This window comes from Meriones unguiculatus, chromosome 18 (assembly GCF_030254825.1).
Source record: "Meriones unguiculatus strain TT.TT164.6M chromosome 18, Bangor_MerUng_6.1, whole genome shotgun sequence".
NCBI classification, from domain to species: domain Eukaryota; kingdom Metazoa; phylum Chordata; class Mammalia; order Rodentia; family Muridae; genus Meriones; species Meriones unguiculatus.
This window is the reverse complement of record NC_083365.1, coordinates 73,355,077-73,377,399: the sequence shown is the minus strand read 5'-3', so window position 1 is coordinate 73,377,399 and position 22,323 is coordinate 73,355,077. Positions and strand designations below refer to the sequence as shown.

The 22,323-nt window shown below is 47.6% G+C and overlaps 1 protein-coding gene across 4 annotated transcripts in view; it reads right to left on the bottom strand.

Annotated features, from left to right (window-relative positions):
- Mgat5 (alpha-1,6-mannosylglycoprotein 6-beta-N-acetylglucosaminyltransferase) overlaps positions 1–22,323 on the bottom strand; it is a 278,229-nt gene that overhangs the window by 231,148 nt on the left and 24,758 nt on the right. The window contains exons 2-3 of one of the 4 annotated variants that reach the window (XM_060371867.1): positions 16,984–17,053; positions 1,705–1,753 (exon numbers count right to left, since the gene is read on the bottom strand). The exons of 1 other annotated variant lie outside the window; for it this stretch is intronic. The gene's annotated coding sequence lies outside the window, so the exon portion shown is untranslated. Of the gene's footprint in view, positions 1–1,704; positions 1,754–14,101; positions 14,124–16,983; positions 17,054–22,323 lie in introns of those variants that run through there. 2 more of the 4 variants (XM_021641419.2, XM_021641418.2) reach the window with 2 other exon arrangements.

Here is a 22,323-nt window from a genome sequence, read left to right as displayed (position 1 = left end):
TATAACCAGAGTTCAGAGTAAAGGGGCTAGAGCCAATCCAAAAATGGCAATCATGGCTCCAGCAGGCCCTACCCTTCTCTCCATTCCCTCTGCCTAGCTAAAAACTATTAGATTACATTCCTAAAGCTAGCCACCAAGGCCTAGACCCTTCCTTGTCCACTCCCTCCTCCTGAGGCTGACTACCAAAGTCTAACTATAAATTATTGCAGCTATCAAAGTACTAAAGTCTAGCAATCCAAAGCCACTGTTGGCTCACGTGACTAATATGCCCAATCAAACTTAGACACCTCATCCTAACATGGGGATTTCCCCCTGTACCTTTACAAACTGCCATTTTCCTCTGTGCCACCCCTGTCTCCTCTCTATGCAGAGACAATCCTTTGTCCCACTCAGGGACAAATATCTCTTCCTCCTCCCCCTTGTTCCCTTTATCTTCTCCCTCATCCTCTATCTCCTGGCTATCTCTAATTCCCTGCCCTTTGTCCCTCTGGGGCAAATAAATCTCCTTTGTGTGAGAGCTTGGCCTTGGAAGTCATGTTCCAGAGTCGGTTTGACCATTCTGTGTGCGAGTACATATGGGTATATTCAATCGTTCTGTGTGGGAGTGTGTATGCACATGTGTGCAGTGTGAGCGTTTGTATGGTGGGGTACATGAGCCCATCTGGACACCAGAAGACCAGGTGCCTGACGCCCTCGTAAGTGACCTGCTCTATCATTCTCTGCTTATTCTCTCAAGACAGGATCTCTCACTGGACCTAAAGGTAGAAGGGCTCCTGTCGGCCACCCAACCTGGAAAGCACTAGGGTTATGCGCATAGGCGTGGCCACTCCCAAGTTTGTCTGTGGGTTCAGGAGATTTGGACTCAGGTCCTCATGCGTAAGTAGCAAGTGGGTCTCTCCATCTTATATCTAACAGTCCCCATGTTATACAATGTGTAGAAGTCATGCTTTTCTATTTCACAGCGGCTCTACATTTAGTCACATCATACATAATCCACGGTGTCAGCCCTGGTTTTGGCCATGATCAAGCTGAAAATTCAACAAAACTCCTGCTTGGTAAAGATTATGTGACATAATGAATAGACAGACTGACTCCTGTTAATTCTATAGAGATAAGACATTTTTGCACAATTAGCCTGACAGCTCTATTCTACTCTATACCTTCCCAGTGGCCAGAGATGTCCCCTCTGGATTAGAGGTGGCTAGGGAACACCCACAGGCCTCTGGAACCATAGTATCTCTATTTGGTTTTGTTTTTATTCTATTGTGCTTTGGTTTGTTTGTATGTATGTGATGTGTTTGTGTTTGATGTATGTACATGCATGTGTATTTCTTTTTGAGACAGGACTTCATATGGCCCAGGCTGCCCTCAAACTCTGTACGTAGCCAAAATATGGACTGAACTTCTGATCCGCCCACTTCCCCATTCTGAGTGATGGAATTAAGGGCACACAGTAGCCACTCCATGCGATTCATGCAGTGCGAGGAATGGAACCCATGGTTTTATGAATGCTCAGGAAGTGCTCTGTTAATTTGGCTACATCCCCAGTCCAATATCTGTTTTTTTTGTTTTGTTTTGTTTTGTTTTTGGTGTTTCTAAAAGATAACAGCCAGTGCAAATTCTTGGTCCTCTCTCTCTTCCAAGGGCAAACACTGTGACCTTTGTGCTCAGGCAGGATGCAGATTTGCTGACTGTGGTACTTACATGGTCTAACGGACCCTCCTCCAAGTCCACGTTCCGGTAAGGGTCACTCCTGGAAGAGAAAGGGCAAAAGCAGCTTTAAGTTCCTCTGTCAAAAGACAGGCGACACTCCGTGGAGAGGCTGTCAAGGAGCCTGTCTGACCTCCTTTTCTGACCTTTGGAACTCAGATGCCTAAAAGGAAGAAGCTCTCCTCCCACAGACATCAAAACACTGGGTTAGGAGACAGCTCAGTGGGCAAAGAGCATTCCTTACAAGCCCGAGGACCCACCTTCCACCCTGGAACCCATGGCAAAGCCAGGAGTGATGGTGGACACTTCTAATCCCAGGTATGGCACAGATGGGAGATGGAGACAGGCGGTTGCCAGATGGCCATCCCAGGCTATTGGCTAAAGTTCCAGGCCAGCAAAAGCTTTTGTCTCAAAGAACGGTGGACGGTGTTTGCGTGCGGCGGAAGCAAAGCCACTCTTAGTAAAAGCTACACACCGAGTCTCAGCAGGCACTACGGCTCTCCACCACCTCCAACACTCTCCTGCCCAGAGCACATTAACACTTTACCACACAAGGTTTTAAGCACACACCGAAACAAACTCAAAACACGTCTGCCAGAGCAGATAAAGACAACCCAATTCTACACCTGCCCCTTCAAACAGAACGCATTACTTGTAGCTGCTTCATCTGTGGCATTAAAAAAATGTTCGTTCTAGGGACTGGAGAGATGGCTCACTCATTAGTAGAGGTGACTGCTCTTCCAGAGGACCTGAATTCCACTACCATCACCCACATCAGGCAGCTCACACCCACCAGTAACCCCAGCTCAGGTTGATCTGACAACCTTCTTCTGGCCTCCTCAGGTGCTGCACTCACCTGCACAAACCCACAGAAAGGCACACACACACACACACTTTGTAAAGGAAAGGAGTAAGGCCATCTTAGAAATGTGTATAGTATACACCGCATGCCTCTGATTGGGCTCAAATTTTCCCTTTGTAAACAAAAATTCTAAGGAGTCCCTGGGAGGATACAGCTCAGTGAGTGCAAGCAAGGAGCCCTGTGCTGGATCCCCAGCATGTGTGGAATAAGCTGGTGGTGAGCGCCACAAACCCAGCTATAAACTCTGACGGGAGAGACAGGGGGATCAGAAGTCCATGGTCATCCTCAGCTGCAAGGGGAATGTGAGACTAACCTGGGCTACCTGAGGCCCTGATACCCTCCAAAAATCAGGTGGGAGGATGAAAACACGTCTCTATAACACATACTCTGTGTCTGTCTGTCTTCCTCTCTGCCGCTCTGACTCTGTCTCTCCCTGTCTGTCTGTCTGTCTGTCTCTCTCTCTTTCACACACACACACACACACACAAAATAAATAAATAAAACTGGTTCTGATATCCTCAGAGACTTATAAAACAGCCGAGGCCTTCTCTAGGAGGGAAAGGAAAGATCTGACCTCATCACCACACACACACTCAAACCATTGGTTAAGTCTTCTAAAGCTAACTAACTAGTCTTTATTCTTAAAGAGTTCATGGAAATGTATGCTATAAAATAGTTTGGTTATTTTTTTTTTTTTTATCCACACAGGGGCAAGTTCCTCTTTCTAAGAACTGTGGCATAGAACCCTTCACAATGTCACCATTGCCTTCCCTGTGAAGGAGCTCTAAGCAATACCAGAGGAGGGGTGGAGGCACTTGGGTGCAGGCTCAAACTGCCACGGTTCCAGATCCCCTGCCGGAAGCAGTCAGGGCTTCCTTGGGTGGGCCAAGTCCATGCCAATGAATACGAGGACCCTTTTCTGATGGGCCTGTATCTTCGATAGGTCTGAGTGAGGTAAAGGAGTGGATTCTGAGATAAGATACAATAAGGAACAAAGCCATTAACTCTAATAACTCCAGTTGCCAAGACGTGTGGGGAGGTGAGGGGCATCGGTGCTGTCCCTGTGCTCGTGTACACTCGTGCCTATCTGTGCAAAGCAGGGGGTAGTGGACAATCTCTCTCCTCGTTATGTTTTAACATTTGGTTTTAGTTTATGTATATGAGTGCTTTGCCTGTGTGATACAGGTAGACAACATGTGTGCTTGGTATTGGAGAAGGCCCGAAGAGGGTACTGGATCCCCTGGAGCTGGAATTACAGTTGGTTGTGGGCCCCTCTCCAGGTGCAAGGAATCAAACCCAGGTCCTCTGCACGAGCAGTGAGTGATCTTAACCACTGAGCCACCTCCCTTACATTTTGAAGCAGGGCTTCTTACTAAACCAAACTTACTAAACACCAACTCGGCTAGGCTGGCCAGCCAATGAACTCCAGGGGTCCTCCTGTCTGTGTCTCCACCAATGCTAGGGTGACAGATACATGTCGCTGCACCTGACTTTTTATGTGGGGGCCAGGGGGCCAAACCTGAATTCCCATGTTTAAGCGGCAAGCCCCTTAAGGACTGAGCCATTTTCCTAGCCCCTTGAGTTACTAAATTTTCTAGAGACGATTCCTCAACATTTTGTTCTTCAACAAAATTATGTCACATGAGGAGTCCTGTAGGTCAACAACTTATGAATCACATCAATGGTAAAACTATCCAATTCAAAGAAATGTGAGTGACATACACACAGTTTTAAAAATCTATTTGATTTTTGATTACATGTATGTGTGTGGGTATGTGTACCATATGCATGCTGGTACCCACAGAGGCCAGAAGGGGGCATCAGACTCCCCAAATCTGGGGTTACACCGAATGTGGGTGCTTAACAAGTACAGCATGTGCTGCTGACCACTACGCCATCCCTGCAACCCCGACAGTCATTCTTTAACCCTTCACTTCCCCAAGCTTGCAAGCCCTGATTACTCTTTTAAAACAGCATCCACATAGTTAAGAGACACCTTGAATATCCCACAAGCCACTTCCCCAACCACAGAAGGAACACGGGCTGTGGGATTTACAAAGCCTGTGGTCAGGGAGAAGCTAAAGGGCTGTTTGCTTTTACCCTTGGCGACGCCTTACCGGTCAGGCAATCTTAACGCCCATTCCCTGCAGAGCCGAGTGAACAGCGGCGACCTTTGCATGCCCACCTCCTCTAATGACTGAGCTCCATCGGCCCTGGATTCTCCTGCTTCGTGAGTATACCTAAACTATAAAGCATTCCCGGAGGTCATGCAGTGATGTTTTGCAGCCTTTCCCAGCTCTGTCTGTAAAGACGATGAAGGAAGTTTCAAACTGGTGCATAGTTTCCATCAAGCCAGCGCCCACAGGCACGCACCCTCCATTTCCTCTTGGGCTTATGCACTGATTTACCACACACACACACACACACACACACGGTCTCCTGAAGCTCAGGCTGGCCTCAAACTCCATACACAGCCAAGAATAACCTTCAACGTCTGATTCTCCTGCCTCCACCTCCAGAGTGCACGTACCACCTGATTCATGAAGTGCTGGGGACGAATCCCAGGCTTTCTGCATGAGAGGCAAGTGCTCTACCAACTGAGCTCTGTCCCCAGTCCTGGTTCTCCCTCTTTCTTAATCACAGCTAAACTATGAATGCATTAACAGAGGTCATCAGAGTATATGGCTTAACCCTGAAAGAGGAGTGACAACACAGACAAGACTGAAATCTCATGTTTAAGCAAAATTTCTCTTCCGTTTCCCACTTTGCATAGAGACACTGTAAACAACCAACCAAATAGTCCACCTGGGAAGTGGAGTGCTCAGTGGCAGTGCTCTACGGCAAGTCTGCACCTGGCTTCTTGTCCCCTGCCAGCCGCACCCAGGGTAGCTCACAGGTGCACCATCACGACCAAGCAAAGCACCTGATACCCAGATGTGCTGGGCACCGTGCCCCTTCCACATACGTGTCCCCAGTCCTTCCTACACTATGTCCACGACCGTCTTCACTATCTCAAGCCTAAACACGTTACCCCCAGCCCACCTACGCTGTCCCCAGGCCAGGCTGCATGATCTCCAGGGCCCTTATAAACCAACCCCCAGTCTATCTATTCCATTCTCAGGTCTACCAATGCCATCTCCGCTCAGGATCCGACGGCACAGGATGATGGAAGCTGGTTCCAGAATCCTGGGTCTCCCTTCCCCCGACCCTTCACCTGCTTTGGGTCTGCACCGCCAGGCGGCCCTCCTCTCAGGGTTCACACTCAAGCAGCGTTTGCTCTTATTCCCTAGGGGTGACCTTCCTCCAGGGTCAGATGTGACACAGCACAGGCTCCTCCTTCCTGCTCTACTTCAACACCAAGATCAGGGGTGGCCACCCGGAAACACCAAAGCTGCCATGAGTGTTCACTCAGTAGGTAAAGGGAGTCTGTGGCTCTACCTTCCTGCCTAGAAAGACCTCGGGCAGTAAGAGCACGGAGCACCCACGGAGAGCCAATCACAGACGTGTGTGATGGTCACTCGGTCATCCTTTTCAAGGGTCAGGTGGTCATCCAATCTGCAGTGCACAGGAACACTAGGTCACCACACGGCGGTGTGCAAATACTTGTGGAAGTCTAAGAAAAGCCTCAGGCTATTGTTCTTCAGGACTCTGTCAACCTCGGATTTTTGACAGGGTCTCTTCTCTCACTGTCCGGAATTCACCGGGTAGACTGGGCTGGCTGGCCAGCAAGCCCCAAACCTCCCCAGCTCAGGCTTACACGTGTGCACCACCACACCTGGCTGGAGGAGTCCTTGCCACCAAGTCAATTTCCGGTGTTTGCTTAACATCAAAACTGGTAACATCTTCCCTTTTCAACGGGGTTTTTCACCAAGTTTCTATAGAATCTATTCCAAAATATGGCAGAATTGAAATGTGGGCCCAAGTACAATCTCAATTCCCGTAACCTAGGTGAGAACACCAAGGTGACTGCACAGCTCTGCTTTCTTAGGTCTGGGACAAAGGTCACCGCAGGGCCTGGCTAAGAGAGCAGAGTTGCCTGAGCCAAAGCTTCAGAAGCACAGCTCCCTGCTTCAGAGTCCTTGAGCCCTCTCCAGACAGTGGCAAGCACTGTGGCCATGGCTGCTGCTGCTGCTTTAATGGGATAATAAATTCATACGACCATAAAAAAGTAGTTCTAGAATAGTGCCTCCATCTCTCAAGTGTATTTACAGGTGTATGCCACTGTGCCCACAACTCAGCTGTATTTACAGTCACGTTTAAAGTTTATTACACCATCAAACAGCAGATCCTCCACACAAAACTTGAACACACCATCCCAAATGAGACACAGAATTTCTATCTTCTTCAAATTTTACTATAAAAGGCACTAAGGAATTAACCATTTTTTGAGATAGGGTCTCAAAATGCACTATGCAAAATCTCACTATGCAGCCCTGGCTAGCCTGGAACTCAGAGAGCCCCCCATCACTGATTAAAGGTGCTTGCTGCCACACCTGTCCTAGAAATTAATCTTGAAATTCTGGTTTTGATAAACCCTGAGTTTATCTGAGTCAGCACAGATCTGTAATCTAAGTATTCATGAGCCAGAGACAAAGAGAATTGGGAGTTCAAAACCAGCCTGAGCTACATAGCAAGGCCAGCCTGGGCCATATGAGAACCTCAAAATTCAAAAATAAAATAAAATTCTGTTTCCAGAACCGTTCCCAACTTTACACCTGCCCAACTGTTCCAAAAGTGCATCCCTGAAACAGCCACACCCAGCAACCGGGACTTCTCAGGTCCGAGAAGCTGAGAGGATGAAACCTCAGCCTCGGGCTGCTGAGACTGCTCAGTGGGTAATGCATATGGATGGGCACTCAATGCCCAGAACCCATGCTTGAGCCAAGCGTGGCAGCTCAAGCAGCACGGGGAGGAGGAGGACAGGCTGAGCCTGGGGCTTGCTGGTCAGCCAGTCTAGCCCAGCTGCTGAGCACCAGGTTTAAGAAGAGACCCTGCCTCAAATAAACAAGGTGAAGAACTAACTATGTAGGAAGATAACCAATGTCGACCTCTGGCTTTCGCATGCACATGCACGTACAGGTGTGTGCACCTACACAGTCACACACACACAAGCTCACACGTGTGCCCACACACAGATACGCGCGTACACACAGAGCCCCTCAGACTTCATCATAAACCTACAAATCAGAAATTATGGTGGACCCCAGCAAATGAGTGATTTGAGGACATGCCCAAGCTTGAGATTTACCAGGCACAGCTACTGCCACATGAGCTGGGCTGTGACACTTCAGAGAGGCCTTTTGCTTATACAACTCTCTGGCATTTTTTTTTTCTGCTCCTTAAAAACACGCTCTAGGATGACGTCAGCCCCTCCTCTCTATTTTTAAGCCCTCACGATGAGGCTGCTGCTGATTCACTCAACACCTTATGCCATCACTGAAATAGGAAGGAGCCTTCTCTCACACCCCTAATGGAAGGTGACTGCTGCCTGTTATCCCTAATGTAATTACAGGAACACTTCGGTGGCGAGAGTGTGTCCTCTGTCGCCCTTGGTAAAAGCTGAGCGGAGAGCTATAATTGTAACTCTCCGTTCTTTTCCATAATGCACTCATCATACTGTATCCTCTGAAACTTATCTTAGGAAACAGCGAGAGTGAGAACAAACGTAGTTTACTGTAAACCGAGATCAAAACTGCATCTCTAGGGCCAATCTCCCAGGACTGTCAAGAAGCAAAGGCGCAACAATAATGTGGCGTCTCTTGTTTATCGAGAACTATATATGAACAAAGAAAGTCCAATTGATTTAATGTTTTCCAGGGATCTTTCAGTGACCACACAACAATGCACTAATAGTCAAAGCAGAGGGAACACAGGGACATGTCCCAAATACCTTTCTTATACCTTTAATTTGTCGAGGTGTTTGCTAATTCAGAAGAGACTTTCATTCCTGTGGTGAGGTCTCAGATGAGTTGTGAATACCAACATGCTATTAATTTCCCTTTGCTTTTTGACTGATTTCACACTTACACTACACAAGAAAGAAGAGATTAATGATGTCTGGGAGACAACGCTGGGTTCTTGTTGGTTGCTAAACCAATCTCAAGTGTGAGTGAATAGCGGACCCAGATAAGGAAATGATAAAGGAAGCTGCTGTGAAAATATTAACACTGAGAAACCTGGAGAGTTTAAACTGTAGAGTCTAGTTACTTGTCTTCCCGGCAGACAGATGAAATCCTAGAACCCTGAAACCTGTACTGCTCAACAATTTCACGACAGTAGAGCCTCGAGTTCATTTCTCAGACGGTACCGCAAGCCTCAACTTCACCAGAGCACCGTGACAAGGCTTCAGTGTGGTCACATCCTCTCCTTGTCTTAACTCCTTCCTGAGGGTCACATCACAATTTCTAGTGAATTACATGAAGGAAACACCGTCAACTGCACCAACAGGAATGAAGAAAAGGAGAATACAGCGCTTGCTTAATACCCGGGAGTGCTAGCACATGGAAGGCAGAGGCAAAGAGCATCGCAAGTTCAAAGTAATCCTTGGCTATCGAAAGAGTATGGGTCCAGCCTAGGCCACTTGAGACCCTGCCAACAAAAGAGAGAGGAGAGAAGGTAGGTAAGGGAAAAAGAGGGGAGGGGAAGGAAAGGGAGGGGAGGGGGGAGAATCCAATCTCACTGTACATACAGGCTAATCCTATTATAACAAAACACCTAAAACCTTCTATATGTTCAAGTCCTTAGAAGCTTAGTGCAAGTTGTCCAACATAATACTTCTCTGAGGTAATACCATTCCCATCCTTCAGAACAGGAAGCATGCTCCAAAAGCTTCATGTCTTACTAAGGGATCCTCGGGTGGTTTTGTTTAAAGAAGCATCTACATTACTGTTCTAAACTGTTCTCAGGATTCGTTCCTTACAAAGACTCAGACTTAAATTGAGAAAGCAAACCCCAGAGCCCCCAGCAGGTGACTCGCCAAGGCATGACCTCCGAGGGCAGGTGGGCAGCAGGTGACTCCCTGAGGCATGGCCTCTGAGGGCAGGTGGGCAGCAGGTGCTAGTGTGCCCTTCCTCAACAAGGCAGAAGGCACCACCCCTCACTTCACCCGGATCTGTCCCAGTCTACAGTGAAACATTCCACCACACACTGCTTCCCGAGGAATGTGGCTGACTGAACATTCACAGCAGAAGGCCTAGGAGGCACAGTATTACCCCGGAAAACTCCCATTCCCAGCTTCAGCTGCAAAAGTCCAAAGCCCATGCAAGACGCATGTGCTACACAGGCTCTCAGCTCTGTCATGGCGGGAAGCTCCAGGGAGTCAGGCCAGCCCAGAGATACATCAGGGTTATACCAAACTGTCTTGTCTTTACCCAATACTGTGAAGAGAGACTGGAAAGATGGCTGTCAGTAGGGTACTTGCCATGTGACCCCGAGGACGTGAGTTTGGCCCCCAGAACCCCTGTGAGAAGCCCAGATGTGGTGGTGTGTGAAGCCCAGTGTGGGGAGGTAGAGATGGGCAGATCTCTGGCAGACAAGCTCTCTGCCCCGTCTCTAATCCCTGAGGCTATCCCAGGCCTCCACAACCACCCGCCCCACCCTGCACACACACACATATGAATGCTCCTTGGAGGCGGTCTATAAAAAAAAAAAAAAATTTCCCAGGGCCTAAGAAGGCCATCCAGCCAAAACAATGCCCCCTTCTTTTCTCTCTGAACCTTCAACTGGATCACCCCACTCAAATTCCCACCTCTCTTCTCAGCTCACCTTTGCTGAAGGACCACAGCCAGCTGACACTGCCATCCTCACAACTGTCTTCACCCCCACACACACTAGACAGCTTCCTAATGGCTCAAGTTCCCCACCACCTCCGCCACTGCGCTCCTCAATCCCTGCCAGGTGAACCCTCAGGAGTAGACAGGCAGACGGACGAACAGAAGAACATAGGGGCAGAAGGATGGACACACACACATCACCTCTTTTTACATCAATGAAGAGCTTGGATAACGCTCTGGAATGCCAGGTGTCCTCCTCATTCAAGGTCTACTTAGCTCACTGGTTCTCACCTAGTGGCCTCCCTATCCTCTCCACATCGCTTTCTCCACCCCACGCAACCCCCAGCCTGTATCCTTGCCAAATTCTTCATCTCTGGGACGCTTTCACCTCTCACACTTGGCATGGACAATCCTCTCCGCAGTCTCTCGGCTCTCCAGGAACACACGTGCCCCTCCACAGCTCTGACACCAAACTGACCGCAGGTATTTGCCAACCCACTGAATCTACAGCCACCAGTCGCGATTTTATTCACTGTTCTGACAGCAGACATTCAGAGCTGTCTGGTCACTCCACTTTAACAGACATTTTGGGTAAGTTTACCACTTCTAAAGTCTGGTTTAGTCTCCGGTGAAGTACTGGAATGCTGGTGCCTGTTCCACCTGGTGAGTGGGGGTGAGGCAGGCCACTGGGAGCAGTGCTCACCAAGTGCTTTCTGCACAGCAGGGCCTCAATAACGCCTTCAGCGCTTCCCAACCCCTGCTCTATCTTCATTTCTGTTACTGTGATAAATTTGCAGAAGAAAAGCAACATCGAAAAGATAAGTCACAACTCCAGGTTGCAGTCCATCACTTGGAGGAAGTCACAACGACAGGAGCTTTGAAGCAGCTTGGTGCTTCCACAGTAGAGAAAAGCAAGGCATGAATGCTCACACACTCAGTGCTCAGCTAGATCTCTACACCTTTATACAGTTCAAGGCCCAAACCAGGCAAGGGCGCTGGGCCACTGTGGGTGGGGTCTGCCATATTAATTCAGGCCAGTATGTCAACACCCTCCTACATGCCCAAGAGCCAGCCTGATCTACACAATCCCTGACTGAGGCTCTTCCTTGGTGATTGAAGGTTCTGTCAAACTGACAAGTAAAATTAACCACCACACCACCAGAAGGGGACAATGACTTAGCAATGACACACGTCAGGAACCAGCATTCAAATCTCACCTCTTCAAATCCGGGCTGTGGGACCTTGAGGAAAACAACTCAGCTGCTGAGCAGATCTCAGTCACTCCCTGACAGCAGCACACTTGGAGAAATGAGCCACTATCTGGCCACCTTATCTCAACCTGAATGGAGCTGGCTATGACATCAGCAGACGACATTATCTGTTGGGGTGGTACTCGGTGAATGATGCAGGCTCGTGATGAGGGACCCTGAGGTCATGGGTGGCCTTTCACTATCGCTCCTCTGTGAAGGAAGATCAGCCTCAGCAGTCTGGATCCTCGGAAGGCGAAGCACGCACACTTAACGTCTGAGCCATCTCTCCAAGCCCAAAATCACTGTTCTGTTTGCCACTACCAGGGATTGAACCCAAATCTCGTGGGTGCTGCTCGGGTGCTCTGCCACTGAGCTAGACTCAGCTGTACCCTAGTCCTTACTGCAATCACTTCCCCAATCTTCAAACACTCTTGCCACACATACTTTAAACTTAACACCCTGGAGAAATCTTTCCTGCATGATGTACTGCTATTATGGGCTAGATGGGTGTTTGTTTTTAATCTATGGTTTAAAAGAACCCCCAGTAAAATGAAGAACTAAATCTGGGATCAGGCAGCCCACAGCAGCCTGTAACTCCAGTTCCAGGAACTCTGACACCTCTTCCAGCCTCCATGCCATGAGGCATGTGTCCTACCCCTCATCCAGGCACATACACAAATCAAAATAATTTTAAACATCTTTTTTAAAATTGGCTACAATTTTCTGTCACTCATTGTCTTAGGACCTTTTGCTGACAGCTGATGTGGGAGGCTGGGGCCTATGAATCACTTGACCCTGGAAGTTGGGCAATATAGTGAGACTGTTGCAAAACGAAAAAAAAAAGAAAGCAAGAAGAGAGTAAGGACAATGAGGTGTCAGGAATGTGAGCTCCTCTTTGTCCTATTATGGCCTCGATTCACTTAAATCCTACTTACTAAGTTGCCAGTTACATACAGAGGGCTTGGGCCTAATACTTCATTTAATTGTTGAGGGTTCTTTTTAATCTCTATCCCTCTACCCCTCTCTCCACCTTTCCCTCTCTCCTTCTCTCCCAGTCTATATGTGCCCATTTCATGGCACTGAAGGAGACCATACCTTTCCTGCAAAATACACTGTTACTACAAACTATTTAAGTGTTAAGTGTTTTTTTTTTTCCCCTCTTCAATCTATGATTAAAATCATTCTAACAAAAACAACAAAAGCCCAAAGAGCTAAGCAAGGGATTATAAAACGGGGATTTGAAATGGATATTCATGATTGTTAATCTCTATTGTCAATTTGAAAGGATTTAGAATCACCATAAAAACACATCTCTGGATGTGTCTATGAGAGTGTTTCCAAAGAGGCTTCTCTGAAGAGGAAGAACCCACTCTGGAGAGGAGCAGGGCCACCCCCAAGGGCTGGGGTTTTAGACTGAATGAAAAGGAGAAATGAACGAAGCACCAGACTCCAGTTCCTCTGCTTCCTGACTGGATGGAATGCTCCAACAGCTACCTTGTTCCTGTGGCCTCGACTTCCCCACCATCTGAACTGTGAGCCAAAAGAACCCTTAGGTTGCTTCTGTCAGGTACACTGTCACAGCAACAAAAAAGTAACAATGTATCAACACAAACTGATAAAATGTGACAAGGCCATGAAAGGTACCTCTACCCACATCACGCCATTTTTCCTTCCAGACAGAGTCTGACACAGGCCAGGCTGGCTTCAACCTGACCTTGAATGTCTGATCCTCCTGCCTCCACCTTCTAAATGCTGAGAGGAAAGACATAACACTAAGTCCAGTCTGTGTCCTTCTGCGCATAGAAGCCAGGGTTTGGTAGACGCTGGGCAAGCATCTGACAACTAAGCTATATCCCCTGCCTCAGATCACCTTCTCAATAGGAAGAAAATAAACTGTACTTTATCAAACTGATTTGCAGGTTATTAATAACCCAGCGGAGGTCAGAACAGAAGTGAATCCTGAGGCTGCTTTTGCTTTCAGGGAGCCTAGGAAGCAGGAAGGCAGAGGGGGAGGAACAGGGAGAGCAGAGGGAGGAATCCCTGACTCAGATCCTGCAGGCAGGACTGGGAGGGCCAGAGGCCGTCATTCAGCCTTTAAGTGAGTTCCCAGGTAACAGTGTACCCGGCAGAAAAACATGCATTCAGTAGACGATAGCCGGATCACACAAAACTATAAAATTGCCTCACTTCCTTCCTGCTACTCCCAGACCTAGTCCAGCCTCCAAAGCAGGGGCCTGGCGGGCCTGGCAGCCCAGGCAACGAGCTGGGCAAGCAAACGGCTGGCAGGCTCAGTCAAATGATGTACAGGGTCATTCCCCCTGAGACAGCTGAGGGGCCTTGCTGGGATCCAGGGTGAGAGAGCTGCAAAGGGTTGGAACCCCACTGAGGGCTCCTAATGCCCCACACAGTGCCCTGCCTCCAAGCTCCCTCCACCTCCAGCTCCACCACCGCAACTGGCCTCTTCTTCCCTTTGTCCAGGCCTATCTGGATCCTCCCGAAGGTCTTACCTACAAGTATGAATTCTGAATTTCACCCGAATTATCCAGTGGTGCTACCAGCCACAACGGAACAGCAGCGGCCTCCATTGCTGATAGCTCTGAAACATGAAAGAGTCTTCTAAAGTTCCAGCACATCTACCAGAGCCCCCTTCAGGAGCTACAGACATTAAGCTACTTGCACAGGAAGGAACTGAAGCAAGGAATCAAAAGAACTACACAAGCGCCTGCAACCCCAAATGACTGCTGGCTGCAGTAACACCCCCCCCCATACACACACACACCCCACCAAGCCTCTCTGCCATTGGTCTTTGTGCTCACTGTTCGGGGGCTAAGAAGCTCCCAGAGATACACAAACAGTCATAAGGTGCTGGAGGAGCCGGGCGGGACCAGCTGCCTCCAGGTTTGCCTCCTAGGTGATCCTAAATCCTGTCACATTAACCATCAGAGTGAGCCATCCTCACACATGGGAAGGGACAGGAGGAGACGACAAGGAATAGGGTATCAGTGTGAATAATACCAGGTCTCTCTGGACCTCAACTCCCACAGCGTAAGGTCTCCTCCTCCCAAGGATTATGGGAAGTTAACATACTACTCAGTGGAGGCCCTGGGAAACACGGCCAGCTGCTGCAGGCAAACGGTCCTCGGTGGCCTTTAAGATGTGAGCGAGAGGCTTAATCACCCAGCAGGGTCTAGCAGGCAATACAGAAAATCCCTGGGAGACAGGCAGCTGTGAATGGAAAACATTATCATTTAAAAAGGGATTAATAACAAGCCTGCCAAGGCAAGAGAGACAGCTCAGTAGTTACAGGAGTAAGCCCTGGTAGCACTTACTGCTCTAACAGAGGACAGCTTGGTTCTCAGCACCCAGGGCAGGTAGCTCACAATCACTTGTAACCCCAGTTCCAGGGGATTTGATGCCCTCTTTTGGCCATGATGATGATGGTTCATATTGATTGTTAATTTGAGAGGATTTAGGATCACCTAGGAGGCAAACCTGGAGGCAGGCACCTACATGCATGAGGTGCACAGAAACTCAGGCAAATTTACACATAATTTTAAAACATTGGATGGATGGATGGATGGATGGATGGATGGATGGATGGATGAGGTGGAAGGAAACACCCCACCAGGCCTCTTCAGGGAAATGGCCCAGGTCCATGGTGGGGTTGGGGGTGGGGGTAATTATTTTTTTGAACAAGAAAGCATCCTCCCAGGAGGCAGCGGGAACACTCTCTAGAGCATTCATTCCCTGCATATCCATCCTGCTAAGCCCAGCCTGCCTACAGTTTGGGGTCAGAATAACCAGGAAGTAAACCCAGAAGGAGTTTTATAACTCTGACTTAGCCAAGCCTAGCAGAAAAGAAACACATAGAAACAGATGGAAATGTCCTAATGATCCCAGCACTCAGAATGCTGATATAGGAATCTTTAGGCCAGCCAGGGCTACATAGCAAGACTGTTTCAAATTTTTTAAAGTTTTGTGCGTGCATGTGCATGCGTGCGTGCGTGCGTGCGTGTGTGTGTGTGTGTTGTGATGCGTGCACACCCGTGCGCCTCAAAATTTCTTTCTTGAATCCCTTGGTTGTATGTTTGATGGGACCTAGAATCCCCTGGGAGACAAACCAGCAGGCATATCTGTGGCAGAGCTTCTAGATTAGAGGAGAACCACCTGAGCTGTGAGAGGCAGCTCCCATGTCCATGCCGTGATGGCCACCTCATGCTCCTACCACACCCTTTCACCACAGTGAGCTGTCTACCTGAACTGTGAGCTAAAAAAACAAAACAAAACAAAAAACCAACCAAGAAACCCCTTCCATTGCTTCTGTAGGTATACTGTCACAGTAATGGGAAAGTAATACACTCTCTGTACTTGGGAGCCGTACCCTGGGGCTTCCTTGACTAACCCACATCTCCTCCTGGCTGGCAGCTCTATTTCCTGCCCTTGCCCTGGGCGGAAGCCTTTCCCACTGCAGTTAGGTAAGGTGCCTGGGGCGATCATCGTTCTGGCAGTGCCCCATAACTATTTCTGTCATTAGTCTCTGCTCAGAGTGTCTCAGGTAAAATGTGTTACCTGCCAAGAGCTCCGACACTGACTTGCATTATCACAGCTGTGATAAAAGTGCATCGTGGGCCCATAAACTCACGGGGCCATTCCTAAGCGGTTCTTCAGGCACTGTAAACACTAGGCTGAGAAGGGCTGGGAGGACGGGTGCTTCGTGCAGCCTTGAACTCAACTCCGGAGCCAAACAGAAGATGGCAGCCATCCCCAGGTGGCTCACAGCTTCTGTGCCCTCAGCTACGCCCAGGATGCTTTGCCCACTTAGCTGCCATTTTCGCCACTCAAGAGCCCAAAGACCAGTCCAAGCTCTTTTACAGTCTCCAGGGAGGGCAATGGATGGAGTTACCTAGGCCAAAGAGATGACATCTGCCACCAAGCCTGACGTGCGAGTTGTTGCCCTAGGACCCATGTAGGGAAAGGAGAGAACCAACTCCCAAAAGCCGTCCTCTAGCTTCTCACACATGCACCACGGCCTGCGGCGCGTGTCCCCACACCCCCACAACCCCCCCACACTTACACAATAAGTAACACTGAACAACTGTCCTTAAGGAAGCACTTTTTATCGTTCTCTAACAGAAATAGGCTCGACCCGGGTCTCACACCCAGACTGGCTGACCCCAAGGGGAATCATCCCCCTTCCATGGTTATCGTTCTGTTATGGTTTGGTTTTGTTTGGCTGGTCTCCACCTTGGAGAGGCCTGGGGTTCTAAACCTCCACCTGGTGTGCGGGGTCCCTGGGTCACTTTCCTAACTAAGCCACATCCCCAGCCGCCACAGTATCATTCTTCAAAAGAAAGGACCCAAAGTTTCCAAGTTCTTGATCTGAGCCTACCTCCGCTCAGGATGTGGAAGCAGAAGGATCAGAAGTTCAAGGTTGTCCTCAGCCACATACTGAGTATGCCCTGTGTCGACAATAATAAATTAAAGATATTTTAAAGATACAATTACAATACGGCCATATGTATGCCTACTTATTAACACAGCAAGTTACAAGTTACAAGTGTGTCTGTTACCCACCAACTGAACTTGGTAATGATAAGTACAAAGATTATTTTGAGATTTTGGCAAAACGTAGCATGATTTATATTTGCTGAAGGATAATAGTCAAGGTGCTTCCAAACCACTGGGCTCTCTGTATCCATGGGAACACATCCACAGATTTAACCAACCATATTTTCTGGATAGGAAAGTATCCAGAAAAAAAAAAAATGCCTTGGGGAACTGGGGAAGTAGGTCAGTCACAAGCTCTGGGCTCTAAGGCTAGCTCTGCATAAACCAGATGTGGGAGCCCAGAGGTGTGGGCGGGAGGATCAGGCGGTCAAAGTCATCTTCGACTATATAGCCTGCTCCATAAAATCCCTGTTTCAGAGGGGGTTTTTGTTTTAGTCCTGAATATACATAGAACTTTCTTTTTCTCGTCATGCTCCCTAAACAATATTGTATCAAAACTATTTACACTGTGCTAAGTATAGGAAATAATGGAGATTGATACAACTTCAGACAAAGGAGGGTATATGCAGTCAGTTATAGAGGGGCTGGAGCAGCTCAGATTTTAGTATCCAAAGCAGCCACAGGACCAGTTAATTCCCCTGCACGCTGAAGGCACGCACCTTCCAGGTGGACTTATGGCTCATAACTACAGTTGGAATTCAGCTATTAAGAGAGTTTTTATCTATTCAAGTTTGCTTTCAGGTATTGAAGGAAAAGGGTTGAGGAGAGGATGGGTTTCGTGACTTATTTGTCCACCTCAGGTTTCACTATCCGGTTTGTGAACTCAGAAGAGAAGAAAAACAAAACACAAAACTGGTACCAACAAGTTTAACCCCATCACACCCTTCATTTCCAGCAGGCTATTGCTTTTTTTTTTTTTTAATGTGATTCTGTGAAGTTTCTTCAGGCATGAAAAATGTATATTTCCTGAAAGCAGATTTTAATTACAGCAAATATTTTTCCAGTGCTTCTTGGTGTGAAAAGATCCCTGCTTCTTTCCACTGAGAAGGCTCAAGCACTTTCTCTACTTCTAAGCATCCATCATAAGTATGCCAATATGTTAGGGCTGAAAGGGGGGCTCTTTAAACTTTCTAAGGTTTTAATCAATAGGTTCCTTTTCACAGAATGCTGTGCTCCCTGCAGAGAATATGAATACTTTCCCCCTTTATTCTAATTTAAAATGGCAATGTACTTTATATTGCACAGCTATTAGATCACAGGCACAGCATTAGGCTCTTGTTTTCAATTATTCTGATGTTCACATCCATTATCCCATCTTAGTAGTAAAGACATTAAATGATTAAGAATTTCAGAGGCTTATGTTACAAAACCATTCTCTTGGGCAAAAAAGAAACAAAGGGACAAAGAAGAGAGGAGAAAGGGAGGGAGGGATGGAGGGAGGAAGGGGAGAAGGGAGGGAGGAAGGGAGAAATTAAGAGGAAAGAAGGGAAGGCAGGCAGGGTATAAATCATATTAGCATCAGTGTTGAAATTCCAATTATAAATTAGGATGCATTTTATTTGTCATTCATTCATGTGTTCATTTTTAAAACAGATTTTCAAAATACCAAGAGCTGACTTTGAGTTCCGTATCTTCCTACCTCCTCCTTCCGAGAGCATGCCCAGTGATGGTTTGAATGAGAATTTCCCTGTCCCCCACCACACAATACCACAGGCTCATGTATTTGAATGCTTAGTTCCCTGCTGAAGATGAATTATTTGGAAGGGTTGGTATGGCCTGTTGGAGAAGGTGTATCACACAGAGCGGGCCCACACCAGGCCCTGTGGCGTTCTCCCACTCTCCACGCCTGTGGCTCAGTATATAAAGCTCTCAGCTCCAGCTCTGGCACCACCCCTACCTACTTCCCGTCAGGAAGATAACAGACGAACTCTGAAAACATGTCCCTTCCCTACCCCATTACCTGAACCCCACCTGTAACTTAAGAGGTATCATTTTATTCCCTTCCCCCTGTAAAAATAGGCTAGTTCCTCATTAAGCTGTGTGCTGGGATGGGAGGGGCACATACCCTAATGAGCTGTTTCATTAACCAGACACCAGGAAATGACTAAGAACACACACAACTGGCCTTAAAGCAGTAAGACTGGAGGAAGGAACTCAGAAGACAGATTGCTAACCTACATCAAAGCCACCTTCACAGCCTGTGAAACAGCCTAGGTGACTGCCTAGGCAAGGAGGCAAGGCTCTCAAGTGTACAGGAGGGAATGGGGCAGGGAAGGGAAACTTAGAGACGACAAGGAACTATAGTCGCCAAGTCTGCGGCCTGGAAGCAACTTGTTTTCCTGTGTGTTGTTCACTCCTTTGATGTTTCCCTCCTCAGCCTTATCAGACTTTTGCTGCTCTAATTTTAATAGGAAACTGGAAGTTGGGGGTTGGGCAACTTGCTCAGCAGCACAGGCTGACCCAGAGTGGGAACTGGCCCCCATTTACCCCAGAGCTTCACAAACACTTCCAGGTCAAACTTCAACATTCAGCAAGACTGAACCCTAGGTTCCTAAATAAAGGTGGGGTGGGGGAGGAAATCCTTGGAGGACAAGAAAACATCAATGCACGGACAAAAGAGAGGAAAGGGGAAGGAAGAAAGGAGGGAAGGAGGAAGAAGACAGAAACAGCTGAATTTTAAAGAAGGAGGGACAGATTCCAAAACTATTGACACTATGCTGAGTTTGTAGGCTCCAGAGGAGTAAGTACAGCAAAAGGCTAAGCATCACTGAAAGTCTCGGTAGAGAAGCTGTAGGTGGAGCACAGCAGGAGGACCCACTCCCCGCACAGCAAAAGTCGGTACTGGAAGAAGAGTCTTCATACAATAGGTTTGGGAACAGCCAGGAGCCAGGGTAACATCATAGCCTCTCTAGAAGAGCCCCTTAGTTGTCAACCTGAAGACAATATGGAGAACATGCTGTGGGTCTAACAAGCCACCAGACCTGGCCTCCTACCAGACCAGCAAGGAATCAAGGACAAAAGGGGCCCATCCACCTTCCCAATCCAGTGGCTTTGTATGAGTGATTCACCCACCAGCCAGAAATAAGCACAGGCTAAAATCTAGTGTATATTAATTTATTTAAAACAAAAACATGTACTACTGTCAACTCATAAAATTAAATCTTAAAATATTCGTTTCAGGGGGAAATAAATGGAAGCTTACATTATCTTCTTCCCATACCCAAGAGGGTTATTATGAATGCCAAATTTTAGAACCCACTGTCCTCGGACTTGAAATATTGCTGTTTCTTGGGGTCCAGTGGTTTTGACCTTCACGGCACCTGAGCCAGATGGCTGACAAGTCTTCTCTAGGCTCCCTGTCCTGACCTCCACTCCCAGGGCTGGTATGCTGTTCCTCATCCCTAGAGTTCCGAAACTACTGCTTTTCATTCTTCCCCCTATGGTCCTTGGCCTCTATTCCATCAGGTCTCTGAGCCACCTCTTCCCGAAGCCTTCCACTCCATCACGTCTTAGCCACTATGGTCAACCACAAAGTCCCGCCTCTTAACAGCAAATTGCAACCTTATGCTTATCTACTTTCTCTTCTGCAGTCAGACATTTCAGCAGTACCAGGGGGGTGAGGAAATCAATGAATACATGGTAGCCATAGAAACACCAGTTAACAGGTTACTTCATGCCCTGGTCTTCAGTGGGCCTTCCCACTTGGTATTTTTCCTGTCCTCAGATATCTCCATTTGCCATCATCCTCATCCAAGGTTTTGGAACTTCATCCATGGGCTCAACCATTCTTTCATCCGTCGTAACATTTGCTGAGTACTATGAACAAGGAGTACTTACTCGAGTACTGAAGCTCACCAAACCTTCATGCCTTCATGCCAACAGACAAGAAAACATCCACCCAGGCATGGAAGACGATTAGAATAAAGCCACTCAGATAATAGGAACCAATCAAGGCCATTTGGTTCCTGTCTACGTGTGCCTCCTTTAAATGTTTTATTGAAGTAAAATTCATATAATATGGAATGAATCTTTGAAAGTATACATTTCAGGGCTGAGGCATAGCTCAATGACAGAGCACTTGCCTAACACACACAAGATCCTAGGTTCAATCCTCAGCATCACAAGAGAATTTGTATCACTGGCATATAAGAGGTTCACCACATTCCACAACCACCTCCTCTGTCCAGTTCAGAAACATTTCCACCACTATCAACTCATCAGATTCAGAATTACTAGGCAAACAAATTCTGGCTGTCTCTGCGAGAGTTTCCCAGAAAGGTTTAAGTAAAAAGGGAAGACTATCCCTGAATGCGAGTAGAATTACCCATAGGCTGAGGTTCAGACTGAATTAAAATGTGAAACTGAAAATGTGAGTCAAGCACCAGCGTTCATCTCGCCTTCCTCTCGCAGATGCAATGAAACCAGCTGCCTTATGCCCGTAGGCATGAACTGTCCCACGATAGACTCTGCCCTCAAACTGTGAGTAATTTGGCCACTACAACAGAAAACTTAATTTATGCACACCCCAACAGAAAACTCGGGCCCCTTAAAAAAGTCCCTCTTATCTACTCTCCCTCTGCTTGGGAATGAGGAATCAGCTTCCTGTCTCCTTGGATTCACCTCTTTGGGTATTTCCTGCCAGTAAAGTCAAATGTCCTTCCTGCCATGTTCCTCTGGTCTCTCTCTTTCTCTGATGTTTTTGGTCCACAGTCCATATCTGTCCCTGAAACTCCTCAGCTCTTTCCTGCCTCTACCCTACGCCCTGAGCTGGGTTTGCTCTAACCCTATGAAAAACTCTCACATTTTCTAGAAAAAGGAAGTTCCTATTTCCTTTGATTCTACCCCTTAATGGCAAGAACACCTTCCTTCCCTTCACAGTCTCTGATTCTACAAACACATCTTCTGTATGACCCAGCTGTACCACTCCTGGGTAGTACAAAAGACTCCGAGCCAGCACATCGCAGAGACCCTCACACCAGTGCTCACTGCAGCACTATGCACCCACCTAAGCTATGGAGTCAACCCAGGAGTCCAACAGAAGAAGAATGGATAACTTCAAAAGATGCGTTTTGTACACACAATGGTATTTTCACACATAAAGAAGGGCAAAATTTGTGGGGAAACAGATGCCCCTGGAGGTAACATTAAGCAGGTCTCAAAAAGACAAATAAGGTATACTTTCTCTCATTTGTGGGTCCTGAATTATATGTAGGCAGAAAAC